This window comes from Marmota flaviventris, chromosome 2 (assembly GCF_047511675.1).
Source record: "Marmota flaviventris isolate mMarFla1 chromosome 2, mMarFla1.hap1, whole genome shotgun sequence".
Classification (NCBI taxonomy): domain Eukaryota; kingdom Metazoa; phylum Chordata; class Mammalia; order Rodentia; family Sciuridae; genus Marmota; species Marmota flaviventris.
This window is the reverse complement of record NC_092499.1, coordinates 16693267-16711304: the sequence shown is the minus strand read 5'-3', so window position 1 is coordinate 16711304 and position 18038 is coordinate 16693267. Positions and strand designations below refer to the sequence as shown.

The 18038-nt window shown below is 42.4% G+C and overlaps 1 protein-coding gene across 6 annotated transcripts in view; it reads left to right on the top strand.

The window, feature by feature from the left end:
* The window catches only part of Gpr65 (G protein-coupled receptor 65), a 51187-nt gene that overhangs the window by 13448 nt on the left and 19701 nt on the right, over window positions 1-18038 (top strand). For 2 of the 6 annotated variants that reach the window (XR_011706544.1, XR_011706540.1), the window contains exons 2-3: window positions 4084-4153; window positions 5099-5257. The gene's annotated coding sequence lies outside the window, so the exon portion shown is untranslated. Of the gene's footprint in view, window positions 1-2419; window positions 2681-4083; window positions 4154-4582; window positions 4723-5098; window positions 5258-7331; window positions 8008-18038 lie in introns of those variants that run through there. The other 4 variants (XR_011706543.1, XR_011706542.1, XR_011706541.1 and 1 more) reach the window with 4 other exon arrangements.

Below are 18038 nucleotides of genomic sequence, written 5' to 3'. Positions count from 1 at the left end.
CAGATTCCTGTACACTGGGTAGACATCACATCCTCCCGAGATGCCTCTTTGGAGAGATGCCTAACTTCCAGACTTGTGAGTTTTTTGGCTTTAGGAATGGAACATGTTCCTCATTAGCTAACTGAAACCATCAAAATGGTCTAATCCCCTGACCACGGTGTAGGTTCAGTGGTGGGCATGTGACAACCTGCTTAGGTGCTGGTACAAAGGCTCTTTCTTGGCTCATGATGATGTGGTATGCAGATGAAGTGCCTGACTGCTTTGTGGGCCATTTTGTCATCATGAAATAGCCGACACAAGGAAGAAAAGAATCGCAGAACTCTGGGGCTGTATCCTAGTGACATGGTGAGTCCCTGCATGTTGCAGTTACATGAACCAAGTAAACCTTCTTATGATTTACTTTAATCTGAACCAGATTTTTTTTTTTTTTTTTTTTGTCTCCTGAACACTAAAAGGTCCTAATTTGGACCTTTGGAGATGGGGTGATGTTACATTGTTGAGTAGGCAGAGATGGAGAGATCTAACAGAGAGGGCAAGGAGGGCATCTCTAGCTGGTGAAAGGAGCAGCTCTCATTAAACAATAGCAAAATGGTTCGTTAAACCCCTTGGACTAAGACAATGTCTACCAAGACTCCACCAGAGAAATATTGGGGGGAAAAGTCAAGACATTAGAGTCTTTTGGTTTCTTCTTAGAGCTTTCTCTGTTTTCAAATCCAGAAGATACTGCTTCCCTGAGGGGCCTGGCCACTGGAGTAAGTGTCTTTTCATGCTTCAGGAAGAGGGTGAATTTTTGCTAGAAAATAGGAAGTCAACATTGTGAATCACTAGAGAGTGAAGTCTCAAAAACCAGTCATTGTGGAGAAAGAAAAGAATTTTGAATATCCTCCAGGCTCTGGTTTCATATGAAGAAGCAGGCCTGGGCTTAAACTGGAGTTTTCCGTCCATCAAAGGGAAATGAAGACCAACTATGATGTCCAAACTTGGATCACACAGGAATCTGCCTGTGCTCCTGATCCAGTGCACTGTGGGGAAGACACAAGGAACAGCCGAAAAGAAGAGTCAGAGAGAAATGTTCACCTCATGGCCTTCAGAGTGGTAGAAATTTCTAGAGGGGGTGAGATAGTTAATGCTTTTGCAGGACTTTGGGAGAAACCTCATGTTCCATCTGATGCGCATCATTATGGTAAAAAATAGGGAGACGGATGAAGAGTTGTGCAGACTGAGCACAGCACAAAAAAAAAAAAAAAAGAAAAAGAAAACTACATCTATGGAAACATGATTCAGTTCAGACATTGTAAATTTTCACATTTACTGTGGCAGTTTTAAAGTATATGGCAGTGATGTGTTTATTCTAAGAAAGTAAACATGACAATTTTCCAACAACTGAATAGAGAGTGTTATAAGGAACATACACCTTTTCCTCTTTTGCACAGAATGCCATGTGAACAGCATAACCCCACCTGCCCCTGGCATCACAAGGTCATGTAAGTCTCTCCTACCCAGAGCCATCATGGGAGGAGCTGGCATAGTTGGAGTTTATCTGAAAGGCTCAAAATTTACCCCAAAGTAGTTGAGTTACCCTATAGAGATAGTTAAGGCAGGAAGAGGTGATAATGTCTTTAATTTACAAGTGAAATAATTTTTGACACCCTACTACCCAGCAGGTTGGTAAGATAGGAGGAAGAAGAACAACAATAGAAATAAAGCTACTTTTTTGGTTTGTGCACAAGCGAGTTATAGTCTAACCACTGTCTCCCAGATGTCCAACCTTGGACTGGAGGTGGCCTGCTGGACACAGAGAGAGAAGAAAAGTTCCCTTCAACACTATCCCCCTCTAATCTACAATCCAGGTTGAGTACAGGTCCAATCATCAAGTAATGGGTCTCCAATTGGCTGTTTATAAGAATCACTGCAGAATCTCATTTCAAAGTTCTTAGCAATAATCTCAAGGGGAGCCTGACATTCTGCATTTCTAAATAATTTTCAGGCAAGGCCAGTGCTGCTGAGCCCAGGGTTCAAGCACTGAGTTGCATGGTTGAGAGTCTGAAGAGTGGGTCTCAGATTTTTGTGGTGGTCAGAATCCCCTGGGAGGCTTGTTAAAACTGAGTGCTGGATCTTGTCCCTAGAGAATCTGATTTGATAGACCTGAATTTGGACCTGAGAATTTGAATTTTTAAAATCTTTTTTTTTTAAGTTGTAGATGGACACAATTTCTTTCTTTCTTTCTTTCTTTCTCTCTCTCTCTCTCTCTCTCTCTCTCTCTCTCTCTCTTTCTTTCTATGTGGTGCTGAGCATGGAACCCAGTGCCTTACACAAGCTAGGCAAGTTCTCTGCCACTGAACCACAACCCCAGCCCCCGAATTTGTATTTTTGATGAGTCCTCTAACAACAGTGATGTTAATGGACTGTCTGATTCTAGGAGGAAACCATGAGAAGACAGGTTCCTGAGGTCAGATCAAGAGAGGTCAGCAAAGAAATCTAGAAGCAGAGAAGATCCATGCCCCATTTTGACTAAAGCTCGGGAAGAACATCACCTTTCAGTGACCCCCTGCACCAGAGTAGGAGAACTGAAACATAAGTGAGAAGAAGACATGGGGTACACTGTGCTTAAGCAAAAGAAGATAGTTGAGAGAAGGCCAGCTCGTGTGGGGCATTATCACACGCTCCCAGAGGTGGAAGGGTAAGAAATAGATGAGGGCCGGTGGGCTATCACGGATCATTGTGGAGAAACTTGGTTTAAATATCAAGGTAAAGGAGTATAACAAGAGGGGGGCACAGCAGACCCCCACCAGGCCACCAGATCATGAATTATATTATTGTGGGCATCAAGAGGTTCTGACCAGTGAATAAGAAGGACATCTCAAAGGTCATAGAAGACCAGGATCAGCAGGTAGACATCACTCTTAACCTCACCACAAAATGTAAGATACCCTTTTCTCACCACCCAGGCGAAATCTAACAGAAGACTCCTTGTGGAAATTGTCTCTTGAGGAAGGCACCATCTTGTGGATGTATAAGATGAGAAATATCTCTCAGAGGGACATGAACTTTAAAATTGCTTGATTACTTACCCAGAAGATAGTAAAATGATTGCTTTAGCCAACAGAGAATGAAATATCTTCCATGAACTAATTTAGATACTTTCCCACCATCATCAGGAATGGGGTTTTTAGGGCAAGGTGACAAATAATGTCTTTCCCACATCTAAATGTGGTATGCAAATATGTGACCTCTCAACTCATGTTAGACAAATCACACAAGACTATGCTGTTGCCTTTATCTTCCATAAGCCTAGTTATTTTAGCTAAATTTTGATTCACTGGAAAGCAGTAGCTATATATATATATATATATATATATATATATATATATATATATAATTAAAGTAAAGAGCCCCAAAGCAATGCCCTGGCCATTGGGTAGTGGAAGAATGAATGGATGAACAATGAAGAGGATTAAGTACTGTTCAAAAATTTCCTTCATCTTTTTACTTCAAAACTCATTTGTTTCCCTGGCATTCATTTGATGAAAATGAATTCCGTCCCTTCCAAGGAGGATACACAAAAAGACAGGCTAATAAAATAATCACGGTACCTAGCACCTCATTTTACTTGGGTTATGCATTGAATATTGATTTGGTCATTTGACATGCTGAGTAGATTTGAGGAGGGAGATCATGAAAATTACATGGAGACGTGGAGAAGATGAGATGAGATCTCCTGGGAAGATCAATGGGACTAACAAGAGCAGGGTGTGGTTAGTGCTCACAGCAGCCTGTGTTGGATAGACAGCAGTGACTGACTGTCTGCTACCGTGAGTGTGCTGGGAATAGAGAAGGAGCTCACTTGGAAGCACGTCTTTTGCCTTAGTTCCAGCTGAGCTGGATGATTGGCCCCTGTTTTCCTTCTTCATATTCAGCCCAAGAAAGACATCTGAAGAACCTTCAATACAAAATTCTCGTTTTGTACATGAAGCATGTGTGCCCCGAGAGGCAAAATAATTTGCCAAAAGTTACATGACTTCTAAGTAACAGACTGGGATAAACTTCACATCTGTCTCATCAGGAGTTTTTCCTTTATTGCAGATTCTTCTAGATGAAGATGACAGATCATACTGTCTATGAAAAAAATGGGGGTCCAGGGAAGAAAATTCAGGTATGGCTGAATACTAATGTTCAACCTATGTTGCCAGGAAGAGATTTTTGACACCTTCTGCTCTTTGACTTTAACATGATGTGAAGGAGGATTACCAGCATTTCCCAGTTTAGGTTCCACAGCTTAGAAAACCAGAGGGAAGAGGGAGGATCTTTTCTGGTGAAAGTCATGATTCTGGTTCACCTGCCCTATAGTTCACCTCAGCAACCGACTGATCCATTGATAGCTGGACAGACTGTCAGGAGGTGGTGCTGGAGGCTATGAGGTCAACCTAGTTGGAGGAAGTAGGTCACTGGGGGAATGACTTGGAAGAGTATTGCTTATCTCTGGCCCCTTTCTTGCACTAATACAGATTCCCCTCACACTCCTTCTCTCTCTCTCTCTCTCTCTCTCTCTCTCTCTCTCTCTCTCTCTCTCTCTCCTGAGCAGCTTTCCTCCACCATGCCCTTCCATCATGATGTTCTGCCTTACCTCAAGCCCAAAAGCAATGAAGCTGGGTAACTGTGAACTGAAATATTTGAAATTGTGAGCCAAAGTAAAATGTTTCTCCTCTACGTCATTTCTCTCAGGTATTTGTCAGAGTGAGAAAAAAAGCTAACATCTGACCACAGCATTAGTATGGTCCATTGGGGCTTCTTGATTTGGAATTGTGAGGACATTGGTCCTCAAGATTAGTCACTAGTGTTCTTTCATTTCCAAGCCATGTGATCTTGAACAAATAAGATAACCACTTAGAAACTGTTTTCTCATCTTTAATATGAGGATGATACAATTCCCTCATGCACCTAATGATGTTATTCAGGGCAAATGAGATATGGAATATAAGTATTTCTAGTGATAAGGTATTAATTTTATATTGACAATTTCAACTTCAATATGTGAGCATAAGAAATAGAATAACCTGGTGTTTTTTTCATTTTTGTTTTTTTGCAATTTTTATGGCAGGAGAAATTCTACAGACCATTTGGCTCCTTCCACATGTGAAAGCTGAAATGATTTAATGACAAATCGACCTCCAGTTAACTCCAAGCTTACATTAAGGACATGATTTACTACAATTCTGCTTATTGTGGAAAAACATTAATCAAGTTTTCTGTCTGACAGGTGAGTCACTGTGTTTATGTCTGTTTATGACTAGGCAAAAGCACAGAATGTCCCATGCATCCCAGTGAATTATGAAAGTCCTCTAGAAGATGTGCTTTGGCCATGGATCTTCCTGCTATCTCTCCCCTGCAGTAGACTGAGAATGTTTTTCCTGCTAGAACTAGGCTCATCACAGTTCATTTCTGCTTTGCTGGCTCCTAGGATGATCCCCATGAGTTTTGAACCCCAGATTGTAAGCTTTAGTTTAATAAAAAAATACATTGGAGAAAATGGCCACACCTACTCCTTCCCATCTCACCTCTCCCAGTTCCTTGACGCTGCCACCCACCACCTTGTTTGTGCCATGTTTTTAGGAATCCATCAGTGATCACTGCCATTTCTATACTGGAGTACACAAATGGGCCAAGACCACCACATTTGATATTTAATTTTCCCCAAAATCTTATAAAGCAGATATTATTTTTCCCACTGTACATGAAGAGTATGAAGGTTAGAGAGACTAAAAACAGCATAAGAATTTGAGCTCAAATGTTTGAGTTGAGACCCTGTGAACTGAACACCAGACAGGTAGCCTACCTGTTTTCATGCTCTCTTATAGCACAGTGTGGCTAATCACTTTTGAGCAATAGATCCTAACTGGGTTGAAGTGAAGAGGGAGTTTTGCTCCTATAATTTCAGGAGATCCTTGGATACACATACTATTGCAAATAGATGGCATTTTATTAGGAAAGGGGTTATCAGGACTCCCTAGAGACCTCCCTTTAACAGCCAAGAAGGGGAACAGTCTTATTTGACTGCCATTTTCTATCAGTCACTATGAAATCTAAATTCTAATCATGATACCATACAAGGTTTAATGCCACCAGTGAGACAGATGTTTAAGAGCTCCGTGAGGCACTATTTGAGATTTTTAAAATACAAAACTATGGAAAGGGTAATAAATGGTTGTGAATCTATGTTTGAAACTTAACCTATTTTTCTGAAATTGCTGACTGCTGTGGTTTGAAAACGGTTTGTTTTCCCCAAAGGCTTATGAGCTGGAGGTTTGGTTCCCAATGTAACAGTGTTGAGGGGGTAGAACTTTTAAGAGGTGGGGCCCTGTGGGAGGTAATTAGGTCTTGGGAGCTCCACCTTCTTGAATGGATTAATGCTTTCTCTCTTGGAAGTGGACCAGATCCCACAGGGATGGATTAGTTTCCATGACAGTGGGTTTTCATGAAAAGAACTAGCCTTGGCCAATCTGCCCCCCCCCCCCCCACTCCTTTCTTGCTTCTTCATTCACACATGTATCCCTCTGCTCAAGGCCGGCTCCCTTTCTTCCTGACATGTCCAGGGGACCCTTGCCAGGATTCTAGCACCATGTTGTCTGGGTCCTGCAGGCACTAGAATCATGAGTCAATAAAGCTCTTTACTTTTTAAAGTTCCTAGACTTAGGTATTTTGTTATCGCAACACAAAACAGGCAAAGATACTGATTGTAAGAGTTTAAGTCAAGTGATTTAAACTACCTCTGATAAAGTTTCCAGTCAATTTCATGTTGTTCATATACCATTTCATTTACTTCTTAAGTACATAGGAGACATATAGGAGGGGAAAAAGTGTACTTATCTCTTTTAATGATACTATAAAAGATGGTGAAATATTTAATAGAAAGAAAAACACATGATTCATTTATTAACTATTTCAACAAACTTTTGTCAAGCATTTAATTTTTAAAACACACCAGTAGGATTGGAAAGCCTTCAGTCTGATAGGGGATCCAAAGATAAATGATACAAGAGAGTGAATATACCAGTTGGATAGAAGGATGAATGGAGATGGCCAGTGCTTGCTCAGTCTTGAAGAGTCAGGAAATGTCCCAGGACCCTAAAGGCAGCATAGGCCTTAACCAAGAGGGGAGGGCGTTTCCTGCCACGGACTTGAACGTGCCCAGCCCTGGCTCCATTTTAAGGAAATGAAAGTAGTTCACTGCTATTGGAACTGACTATGAGGGAGGAAGTAGCAAACGACAAAGGCTGGAAATAAACAGAAGTTAATTTTTGGCAGAGATTCATAATTTGGACTTTTATGTTAAGGTCACCAAGTTGCCATGAAAAAGTGCTAAGCAGCGAATGACAACAGATTTGTCCATTATGAAGATGACTCTGGCTCAGTATCCAGGCGTGAAGGAAGGAGATGAGCTCTGGACACCGAGAGCTATAAGATGCTGGGAAGGAGAGCCATGGAAACAGTGAGGCAAGACTTGGTGCAGGCCTGAGTGAGGCGGTGGCATCTGGGATAGCAAGAAATGGACAGATGCAAGAGGTCTTAGGAGGACCTGTGGGTATTTGGGCTCAGCGGCATATGCATCAAAAGTGTAAGAAAGAAGAAAAATGATGTGGAAATAGTATCCAGACAGCCAGCAGCCTTCATTTGACCACACTGCAATTATCCTTAGAAAACATCCACATTTCACTTAAGGTGCAATTAGAGGGACTGTTTGTTGTGACAGTCAAATCCCCAGAGGGCATACCATGTGGATCAGGTTGGGAGGTTAGAGACTATTCTAGCCTGAATGAGGTTGTGCCATCCCAGGTAGTGAGAGTGAGGAGCGAGGGAATGGAGGAGAGGAAGAGAGAGAGAGCAATATGACACCAGATCAGAGAGCTGACACTGTTTAGTGTGACAGATTGCTCCATCCCACTGATGACAGGTGGGTCTGCTGAGAAGGTGTATAATTTCAACATGAAGGAATAAAAAGGAAAAATTCAACCACTGCCTCCTGTCTCCTGCTGGCCAAAGCTTTATTTCATGGGGCACAAACCTCCCTGCGCTTCCATGATGGACATACGTGAGTACGATAGTTGTCATGTGGAGGTATCATAGGGTGGCCCCAGGCAGGAGGTGAAAAGTTGAGGTGCTGTCCAGTTGCACCTTCATGAAAGTAGTCAGAACATACCTCAAGAGTGGGACATCACAGTGGTGGCTTTGAAGGAAACAGGTGGAACAAAGAACAGAAAGTATCACATAAAAAGCACCAAATACAGTTGTGCCCCTTGTACTGTCCAGATCCTCTTTGCCCCACTGTTATATCGAGCTCTCCAGGAGGATTGGAAAGCATTAGTCCAATCTGGCACGAGGTCCCCTTCAAGGTTAAGGTCAGTCAGTCTGGTTGAAGATAAGTAAAGCAAACTTCAGTCTATACAATTGTAGCTGGATTTGCAGTCATCATTAAGATTTATCTCCAATCTCTTCCAATAGCCTCTACGTCCCTCACTATCATCCAGCACGTTAGCTGTATGGGTTAATGTCCTGGTAGGGCTGTATAGACCTTCAGTTTTAGGGGCTGGTGCCCTTATTTTCTTTGTTTTTAGTGGGCATCGTTGCAACACAACTATATGTCAATTTGACAATATGCAACCATTGTCTCACTGGACATTGAATCACCAAGATGCACACATATTATGAAACCCTTGGGTTCCACACCTGCTTCTCCCCATCTCCATAAGGCACAGCAGACCTAGTTCTTCAGGATAATCAGGGGCTATTACTTTCATAAGCAGAATATTTTTTTCCTTAGCTGCTGCCTACAGGCATGCTGAATCCAATTGGCATCTCAGCTTCAAGTTCAGTAGATTTAATACCTTTCTCCTGGTAGAATTGTTCTCTTCCCCATCCACCACTATCAAGACTTCTTATCCAATAGAGGCTAAGGTTTCAGGATAAGAAACACAAAACCTCTAACCATTCAATTCTTGGTCCTGTGAAACTGTGCTACTGAGGACTTGGAGCTTAATATTTATCTCCATATATGTCCATAGCACATCCTGGAAATCTGCATTCCATCCCTCCTAGGTGTTGTCCTCAAGCTGTCTTCTTAAGTGAGCTTTTAACAGGATTTCTACCACTCTATTAAAATGTCCACTTCTGAATGACAGGGTACAAGGAATAATTAGTGGATCCTGTGTGCAAATACCCACAGCTCTGCCTTTCCTACTAAAGAATATAACCTTCGGTGTGAGCAATGTTGTGTGAGACCTCATGTTGATAAATCAAGCATTGTCTAGAGCTTTGGATGTAACTTCAGACAGCAATGAAAACCACTATTTTAAATTAAGGATTAAGTCCTATAAATACAAATTTTTATATACCCAGTCCAGGATAAAAGATGTCTAATTGTAATCAACCCAATACCAAGAGACTGACTGATCTCTTCTGTCTGTGCTACTGACAGTTTGGGCATGCAAAAGTAACACAAGCTAGAGGAGAGGGATCCCATACAAGCCTCTATCCCTGCCAATGACCACCTTGTTTGGGGGCCTGCTGTCCAGCACAGGGGCAATCAATGACAGACATGGACTGAAATGTATGAGGCATGTCCTTCCTAACCAGTTGTTGATTGACCCTTCCTTCAGCAGCGCATGTTCGCATGTTCTCTGATAAGTAGTAATATCTATATATTTGGCCCATGGGCTATAGTTTGCCTGCCCCTGATATAGAATAATGAATTCTCCAGTTCAGTAGCTGCATATGAAGAGTCAGAGACTGTGTTGATCTGCTCCATTAATGGTTCCATATTTTGCATGTAAGCCAAAATGGGAATTATTATCCAATTAAATTTATAATAGAGTTTACCATTGCTTGCCATAAGCCATCTTTTATTTTTCAGGACCCAGGCAAATTAACTGAATAGGGATATGGTGCAAACACCACCTCTGCATACCTACAGTCTCTGATGACAGTTGAAATGTCTGCAATCCTCCTGGACACAGACTGCTTCTCATTTATCATGCAGGCCAGGAATGTGTATGTAGGGTGTGTGTGTGTGTGTGTGTGTGTGTGTGTGTATGTGTGTGTTTAGGAGAAGTTTTAGGGGTTTCTAATTGGCCCTTCTTACCATGATGACTCTCAGGGAAATAATGTGTGTGAAAGTTCTGCCAGATGCCCAACATAACTGTATACTTGGTGACTAGGAAAAAAACTGAAATAAACTCAGGCTAAAATTTCATTTAGCACCTAGACTCCATATACCACTACTCTAATCAAATTCCATACTTAACATTGTTCAAAAAAATCTATGTATTTTCCCTTCCCCAGAGTACAGTACTCTATCAACTGGTCTTGGGTCTCTCTGGTGGAAATATATATGCTCACACAGTGTGCCAAGGTTATTCTTCAAGGGTACTCGGCTTCCCTTTCTTTTTTTTTAATTTTTTATTGTTGGCTGTTCAAAACATTACATAGTTCTTGATATATCATATTTCACACTTTGATTCAAGTGGGTTATGAGCTCCCATTTTCGGCTTCCCTTTCAATAAGTGGATTCTAGGTCTTGAAACTGAAATAAGGGCCATAAATTTCCATTGTGGTGACTGATGTCACACTTCTGCTCCATGGTTCTCAATATTTATAAATATAACCACACAAGTCAGCAACTCTAGTCAGCAGTCTAGCCGTCTCAAGTCTAGGAACATCATGGTTTATTAGCCAACAACAAAGATCCCTGTTAAAGCATTTTGATTGACAGTCTGACTTTGCTGCCCATTATAGACATAATGTCTATAATGGATGGACAATCAGAGGCCCTCAGAGGTCCAGACTCTGCTATTCTGGAATTCTGTCATCCCCAATGATAATGTGGAGACCAGTTTTATGGCAATACCTCCAACCACCAGTCCTGTTTATGAAGACAGCGTCTATCAAATTTCTAGTCTGTCAGTACCCCTCTCACCTTTGTATTCCTTATTGATTTGATTAAGGGAGTGTTTTCCAGGTCCCCTCAGTGACCATAGCCAGGCGATAGATTTCTAGATCTTACATAATAAACTAATTCTAACAGCCTCATCTCCAAAAAACCAAAAAAGTTCTAGCATCCCTTCCTCATTAACTGGAGCCCATTGGCACATACAAGCTTTAAGGACTCAGTTTAAGATTTTTAGAATTCTCTTGAGATTTTTATTGCCCAGCATTGAAATCCAAGTCATGAATGAACTCTCCTTTGTCAATAAATGTTCCCTATCCAGTCTTACCAGCTGCTTTCCTGTTCCAGGTTAGCACTCCTGAGATCTACCTCCCTGGGTCCTGCAAATGCTTGGGAATGCAGATCAACCCTCCTGAAGCACAGATTGTGCTGATATCAGTACCACCTGATCAGATTGTCCTGATCAGACTGGGAGGCAGGCCTGGGGGGTACTGAGGAGGGGGTGTAGGGGAGAACCAGTTCCACATTGTGGGGTACCTCAGGTGGTACCATTTCACTGACTCCAGGAAAGGGGAGGCTTCTCCCTTCTAGCAGGATGGAGGTATGCTTCAGCCAGCCTGGAGAACTGAGGGGAATTCTGGGGCTCACAATTCCCATGAATCCACCCAAATAGCCCTAACATGAATCACGTCAGGGCATTGACACTGACAGATAAGACTTGTTGGAGCTCTGAGCTGAATCATCTGAGCAGCTCTGTTACCTTTAAAATTAGAGACTTTTCAGCACGGTCTTCAGGAAATGAGAGTCTCCTTTGAAGTTACCACAGAACACACCGGCTCTTTAAAGAATGTTTTTTACTCAGCGTTTGGTTGTCATAACATCTCATTTTCTGGTGCAAGTCTTCAGTGCAGTTATCCCAGTCAAAATGAATCTTGTAATTATCTCAGCCCTCAGAAGGGCCAAGTACCTCATCTTCTGCCCGCACCTCACCTCAGTCAATCTCAGGTGAGTGCCTTGGTAATTGTATGTCACTGCAGGTCACAACAGGCCAGGGATTATCACCACCCCACTCACCTCCAGCAGTGGAGTACTTAGTTACTGCCACCAGATCACTGAGTGATCCAGCTTGAAAGTTCCATCTCGGTGGTTTGATTGATAGGGCCACTCTTGGTACTAGTTGTTCAAGCCTGGGCTCCCTATTGTGGCACAGCTTAAAGAGGTGCTTGAGTACGATCCCAGAGGTCAGAAGTGAAGGACAAGAAGAAAGAAGGGAGCAGAGGAGAGCCAATGGGAGGGTGTGTTAGCAAGCAGGTTGCCTCTAGAGTGACTGATTGCTCAGTGAGTTGTGTCCATTCCTGAGAAGCTGTTTAAAAAGACCCTACATATCAGCATTGTCTATTGATGGGGAGAGAAAAAGGGGAAGAGTTTATTTACTCATCTGTCTCCCACCTCCCATTGGTTAAAACTTCACACTGGGGACTCCCCTGCACTTCCAGGTCTGCCTATCCGTGTGCCCAGCAGAGGCCCCAGCAATGTCAACAGGGAAGCCCCAGTCAGGAGATGAAAGGCCTGAGGCTGGCTATGCGATGAGGGCCTATCAGGCTGGCCTGCATGAAATCAGCCAGAATCTATGCCCAGTTGGTTGTCACAGGGGTGAAACTAGTGAGGTTTAGAGGACCTCACGTTATATAAGGTAAGAAAGTCAGAGAGAAGTGTGGGTGCGAATGCAGGAGGAGCCAAATGGCTGCATCAATTGGACATCTATGTCTTTGGAATACATTTGACAATAGGTGCATTTTGTCTGGAACACCCTGAAAAAAAAATTGGAATCTGAACATCTTCAGGTAGAGCATACATTTTTCCCACTTACCAGGCTCCCTACTCAGCTCTGTGTGTGTTACACACTTCACACATTCCTGTTCCCTGCCTAACTCCTGAAGGCATTTGGGCTTAAGTCCCCTGAGGGTTGGGATCATAGCCTGCTAACAAGGCATGGCAGATTTAGCTGCTGCACATCTCCAGCTGGCTTGCTCTCAGAAGCCTGTGGGTGGGAATGACTCAGGCCTGCAGGGGAAAAATAAGCCCAAGGCCTGATGCAAGGTTTGTAGCCCAGGTGAGCCGGAAAGTGAGGGGATTCGTTGGTTCCCAGAACACCGGCCACGTGCTGGAAAGAGCAGAGCCGCAGTCTCCTTTTAAGAAAACACTTGAACACTTTCCAGAGGATCAGAAGAAGACATTAGAGAGTTTTTTGATGTTTTTACAGTGTGGGGATCAAGCCAAGGGCCTCCACATACTAGCTACACTAGGCAAGAGCTCTACCACTGAGCCACATCCCTAGCCCTGCACTAGAGTATCATCAAGCAGGCTTCTTTAGTAAAGAGGTTTCAACCCTGTTTTCATTAAACAATGATGTTGGGCCTGGCTCTCTTCCCTTCCATTTTTCATGCTCAGCAGTGACCTTCATTTCAGTAATCATTTTCCCTCTGTTTCAAAAACAAGTTAAGTTATAGATGCTGTATCATCAAAGCAGAGCTTGAAATCTGATAATAAGATAACTCCATTCTGTTAAGTGAACCGTCTGGATTTGTAAGGGATATTGAATTTCTTAAGTACATTATGAGGTGGAGAGTAGATACTATAGACATTTTATTAGGAAATTTATGTCATAGAGATATTTGAGGCATTGTATCAAGCCCTGTTGATACAAAATGAGGTAAGATATGAGAAGCGACCCTTGGGGAACTGGGAAGCTCGTAAGAAAACACATGTGGGGTCTGGGAAGGGTGTTGTGGAGAACCTAGGAAGGAGGGAAGGCTTTGCTGAGGAAGTGACATTTGTTCCAAGTCATGAAGGGTAACTTGCTCCTGAGGCTGCAGTGGGAAGATGGAATGACCATTCAGAAGGGTGAGGCAAGGACAAGATGTGGGACCTCTTGCCCTCCTGTCTAACCGGGCTGCCTTGACCACTATGGCCACTGCTCATCACCCCAGGTAGGGTGCTGCTATAGTCACCTTCATTAATAATCTCGGCCAAACTCTGCCTTCCCACACCTCAGAGGCAAGGAAGTTGTACCTGCTGCCTGCAAGTAGCAGGTTGGTCACCAATGCCTGGACTGGGTGCATAGGTACTGGCTGAATATCCATCCCTGGCTGGAAGTTTCCAAGTGTAAGATCACACCAACGACAGCTGTCAGTAAAGTCATAAATGTTCTAGATTTATTCTCCCATTTTCACAAGTATGGAGTTCAGTGGGAAGACATGAATTACTATGTTGTCACACTTTTCTGAGCATGCAGAAGGAAAGCTGTATCTGAAGAGCTGTGGGTGACCAGGTAAATAGCTGAGTAGGTGCTGTGGGTCATCAGGTATACGGATTCTTGGTGGAGTATCTGTTTCTTCTTTTTGACGATTTGATAACTGATGGCTATTTTCCAACTTCTGGATTCTGTTCTTGGTGCTTAAACAGTTGTTGTGTGTACTCCATCATTTAAATCAGTAGGTCTGTGAGCCCGGTTCTGATATTCGTATTTTAAGAGCTCCTTTGTAAAGCTCACATGGTTGTAATGTGCAGCCAGAGTTGATTGCCACACTTCTAGATCCAGAGAAAGAGGAAGGGGTGGGGGAACTTATATTCAGTGAGCAAGAACTATTATCTTCCCTATATAGTTTCAGTGACATGGGGACCTGTAATCAGGAGCATTCCATTAGTTTGATACAAGTATTTTGATAAGCCGTTTGGAGTAAAAGGTGAGTTCTCCCAAGAATATGTTTAAGAAGCAAAGCAGTTACCCAAATCACATGTATGTGACAAGCCAGGAAATAGATGGCCTTTAAGCAGGGAAGAAAATGAGAAAAAAAAATGGATAAGAAAAGAAGAGGGGGGGAAATGACCTACTGTGAGCCTCTAGACCTCCTATGGCTGAACTCCTGGTGCTTGGGGTGAGGATTTCTTGTGGATACAGTTTGAGTGGAAGGTTTCTGCATGATTGATGGGGGAGGTCACGGAGGCAGGAACTGGGTCAGGAGTCTGCATGCAAGTCTGAGTCTCATCGTGTCATAGCCGACGTTCACATCATACATTCAGGAAGGCAAAGGTGCAAGATACTGTCACATTGTGACAGAATAGAATTTGCTGATGTCAAGAAGTCACCTTGGTGAGCCATGTTTATGAGTTTCCACAGAGAGCCACTGTGACCAAAATTCCCCCACTAAGCATTAAGTGTCTAAGGAGGAGTCCTAAGACAGGACTCCCAAAGAGCATTCTGTGGCTCTCAAATTCTAAAGTTACATGAAAAGAAAGAAAGAAAGAAAGACAGGGTTCCACAATCAAAGAAATTAAAGGACTTCCAAAGCATTTCATATGCTAATGTGCACAGTGACTTTCTAAGAGGTGAGGTATAGACACCAGGTCTCTCTTTTTGTTCTCTTTTACTATCTCAAAGAATCAGAATTTCTTGAATCACTTTGGAAAACACTATTGCAGTTCTATATCTCAGTAACTACTGCTGCATAGAATTTTTTCTTTTTCCAGAAATGACCAGGAGACACACATATAGAAAGACACACACATAACTATGTAATGTTTTGAACAACCAACAATAAAAAATTTAAAAAAAAAAGACACACACATTTTAAATGTGCCTATTTTCTTTTTAAACCAAAAAGTTGTTTTCCTTTTGACTATCCTTTCCTAGAAAGAACACTTAAAAACAAATAAAAGCAAGTTGTTGTTGCTGCCCGAGACATTGTGCAAGTCTCTGGATGTTTGTCCCCAAATCATTGCTCATGATGTTCTGGCTCTGCAGGGTTTATTTCACTCCTTGAAAACAAAGCTCCCTCTGGAGAATTAGAACAAGACATTTGAGGATGGGAGGGAGCCAGAAAATTAAGGATTCATCCTGCTGCATTTCTTTTGCTGAACCTTCATGATGTGAATAGGTAAGTCGAATGCAAAGTGAGAAACAGTTGGCATTTCATAGCAGGAGGTTAGGAACAGAGTGTGCTACTGCATCAAGGTAACTTTAGTGAAACGGAAGTGTGTGACAGAGATGGAGTAGGAAGCAGAAGACCCAAATTCTAGACCCAGGGATATCACATTTTGGGTATGTGACCTTGGCCAAATTCTCCATAAAATGATCCTGAATGTAAGTGAATGTAAGTGTATCTGGATAACTACACAATCATAAATGTAAACTATCTCAAAGTTACTAGGAAAAAAATTCTGGAGAAACCAGAACCTGCAAAAAAGGCCCATCTGAGGGCTCCAGGATTTTTACAGCCATGATTCTGTGGGGGTGGGGTAGGGATAGTGCAAAGCCTTCTTCTCTGAGAGAGCTTTCCCACCCTGTGAAGTTTTTGAGGCATCAGCCACTCCTGGGGCACCGACCCCTAATCCACTGGATCCCACAAAGTCCTGGGGTTACCTGTCGCTAGTAAAATGGTGGGAGATCCTGGCCCTGGGCCTCCACGTGATGTTGCTATTGAGCTCTGGTCTTTGACTTAATTGCCTGGCCTGCTGCCCCTGCACTTGGCTATGCTGGCCCAATGTCCCCCATGCCTGCTGTGTCCTCTCCAGCACCCTTGTGGCTGTTCCTGACATGGGACACTGTCCCTCTCTGTCCCTCTGCCCTTTATTTTTTCACAGATCACTGGGGATCGCACAATGAAGCAAAATATGTTTCTGTGGCTTGTGAAGAGTCCAATCTTTATAACTTTTCTCCCAACCCCCAAGAATAGTCAGCAAGCCTTTCCTTAGAAATAGTAAGCCAACACTACGGTTGGATTTTTCGTATGTTGTAATTTATTAAATGATCATTAATTCTCCCAATTTTGTCCCCCAGTAGAATTTCTGATATCTGAATTGGATAGTTAAGGTGTCCAGAATGTACATAATTTGAATGAAGCTCTCCCAGTCATTCTGGTATTCTATCTCTTCTTTTCCTTCTAAGCATAAGGAAGCAGGCCATTTTTAAAAAAGTTTTTTTAAATTTATTTTTTAGGTGTAGATGGGCACAACACAATGAATTTATTTTTATGTGGTGCTGAGGATCGAACCCGGGTCCCGCCTGTGCTAGGTGAGCGCTGTACCGCTGAGCCACAATCCCAGCCCAAGCCACAATCCCATCCTGATCTTTTTTTTAAACTTAGCAACTTTTTAAAGATTGCTTTTATTTGAGGCTTTAATCTCTCTTTCTAAAATTGGGAGGAACTGTAATAAAACACATGTTTGCTCACGTGATCTTTTCCCATCTTAGGTTATTCCTCCAGAATGTCAAACTCTCTCCTAAGACCACAGCTACCTCCACAGTTCAAGCCCTGGGCAACTGATGAGCCTCCATGTGGTCTTTCCATGTCGGCTCTTGTTCTTCTTAGCCTTTCTTCATACTGCAGCTAGAGGGGTCTTTTTAAAAAATCTGATCAGTTCTCGTCCCACTGAAAACTCTTCTGTTGCTCTTAAGAAAGATTCTCTCTCTTTAACATAGATAAGTGCTCTTCAAATCTCAGAGAATTATTATTCTTTGAAAAATTGTTAAAACTTGCCGGTGACATCATCTTGAAAAGTAAGTAGTTCTGTATGTTCCCCCCATTCCTTATTTTCTTTTACATTTGCAGATTTTCTTCCTTCTTTCTGAATTCAGCAAGCATGTTTTCACTTATATATAGAATCTTGCATTTCTACAGGTTATATAAATCTTTGTATTAATTTGGTGTTAACTTGTATTAACTTAATAAATCATCTGACCACTTGTTCCTAAGCTTCAATGATGCTGACACCTCATCCAAGCCTTGCCTGCTCTTTGTTGCATCAGGGTAGATGCTTGTCTTCTGTTCTGGAACCCTCTTTCCCATACTTCCTTCTGTCACCAATTATAAATCATCATGTTGAGTTTAAGTACACCTCTTCATTAGTATGGGAAGCCCATGATAACCACTCAGCGGTGTGAGATTTATTTTTAATGAGTAGTGTATGGTAGCAATCAAAGTTACACTTTTATCTTTTGTATTTGTCCATATGGGAAGCCAGTCTTGGAGCACTGTGGATAGAGCAGCCCACCTCCTCTCCCTATGCAGACATCCTTCCCATGTTTCTTCATTCTGGTATG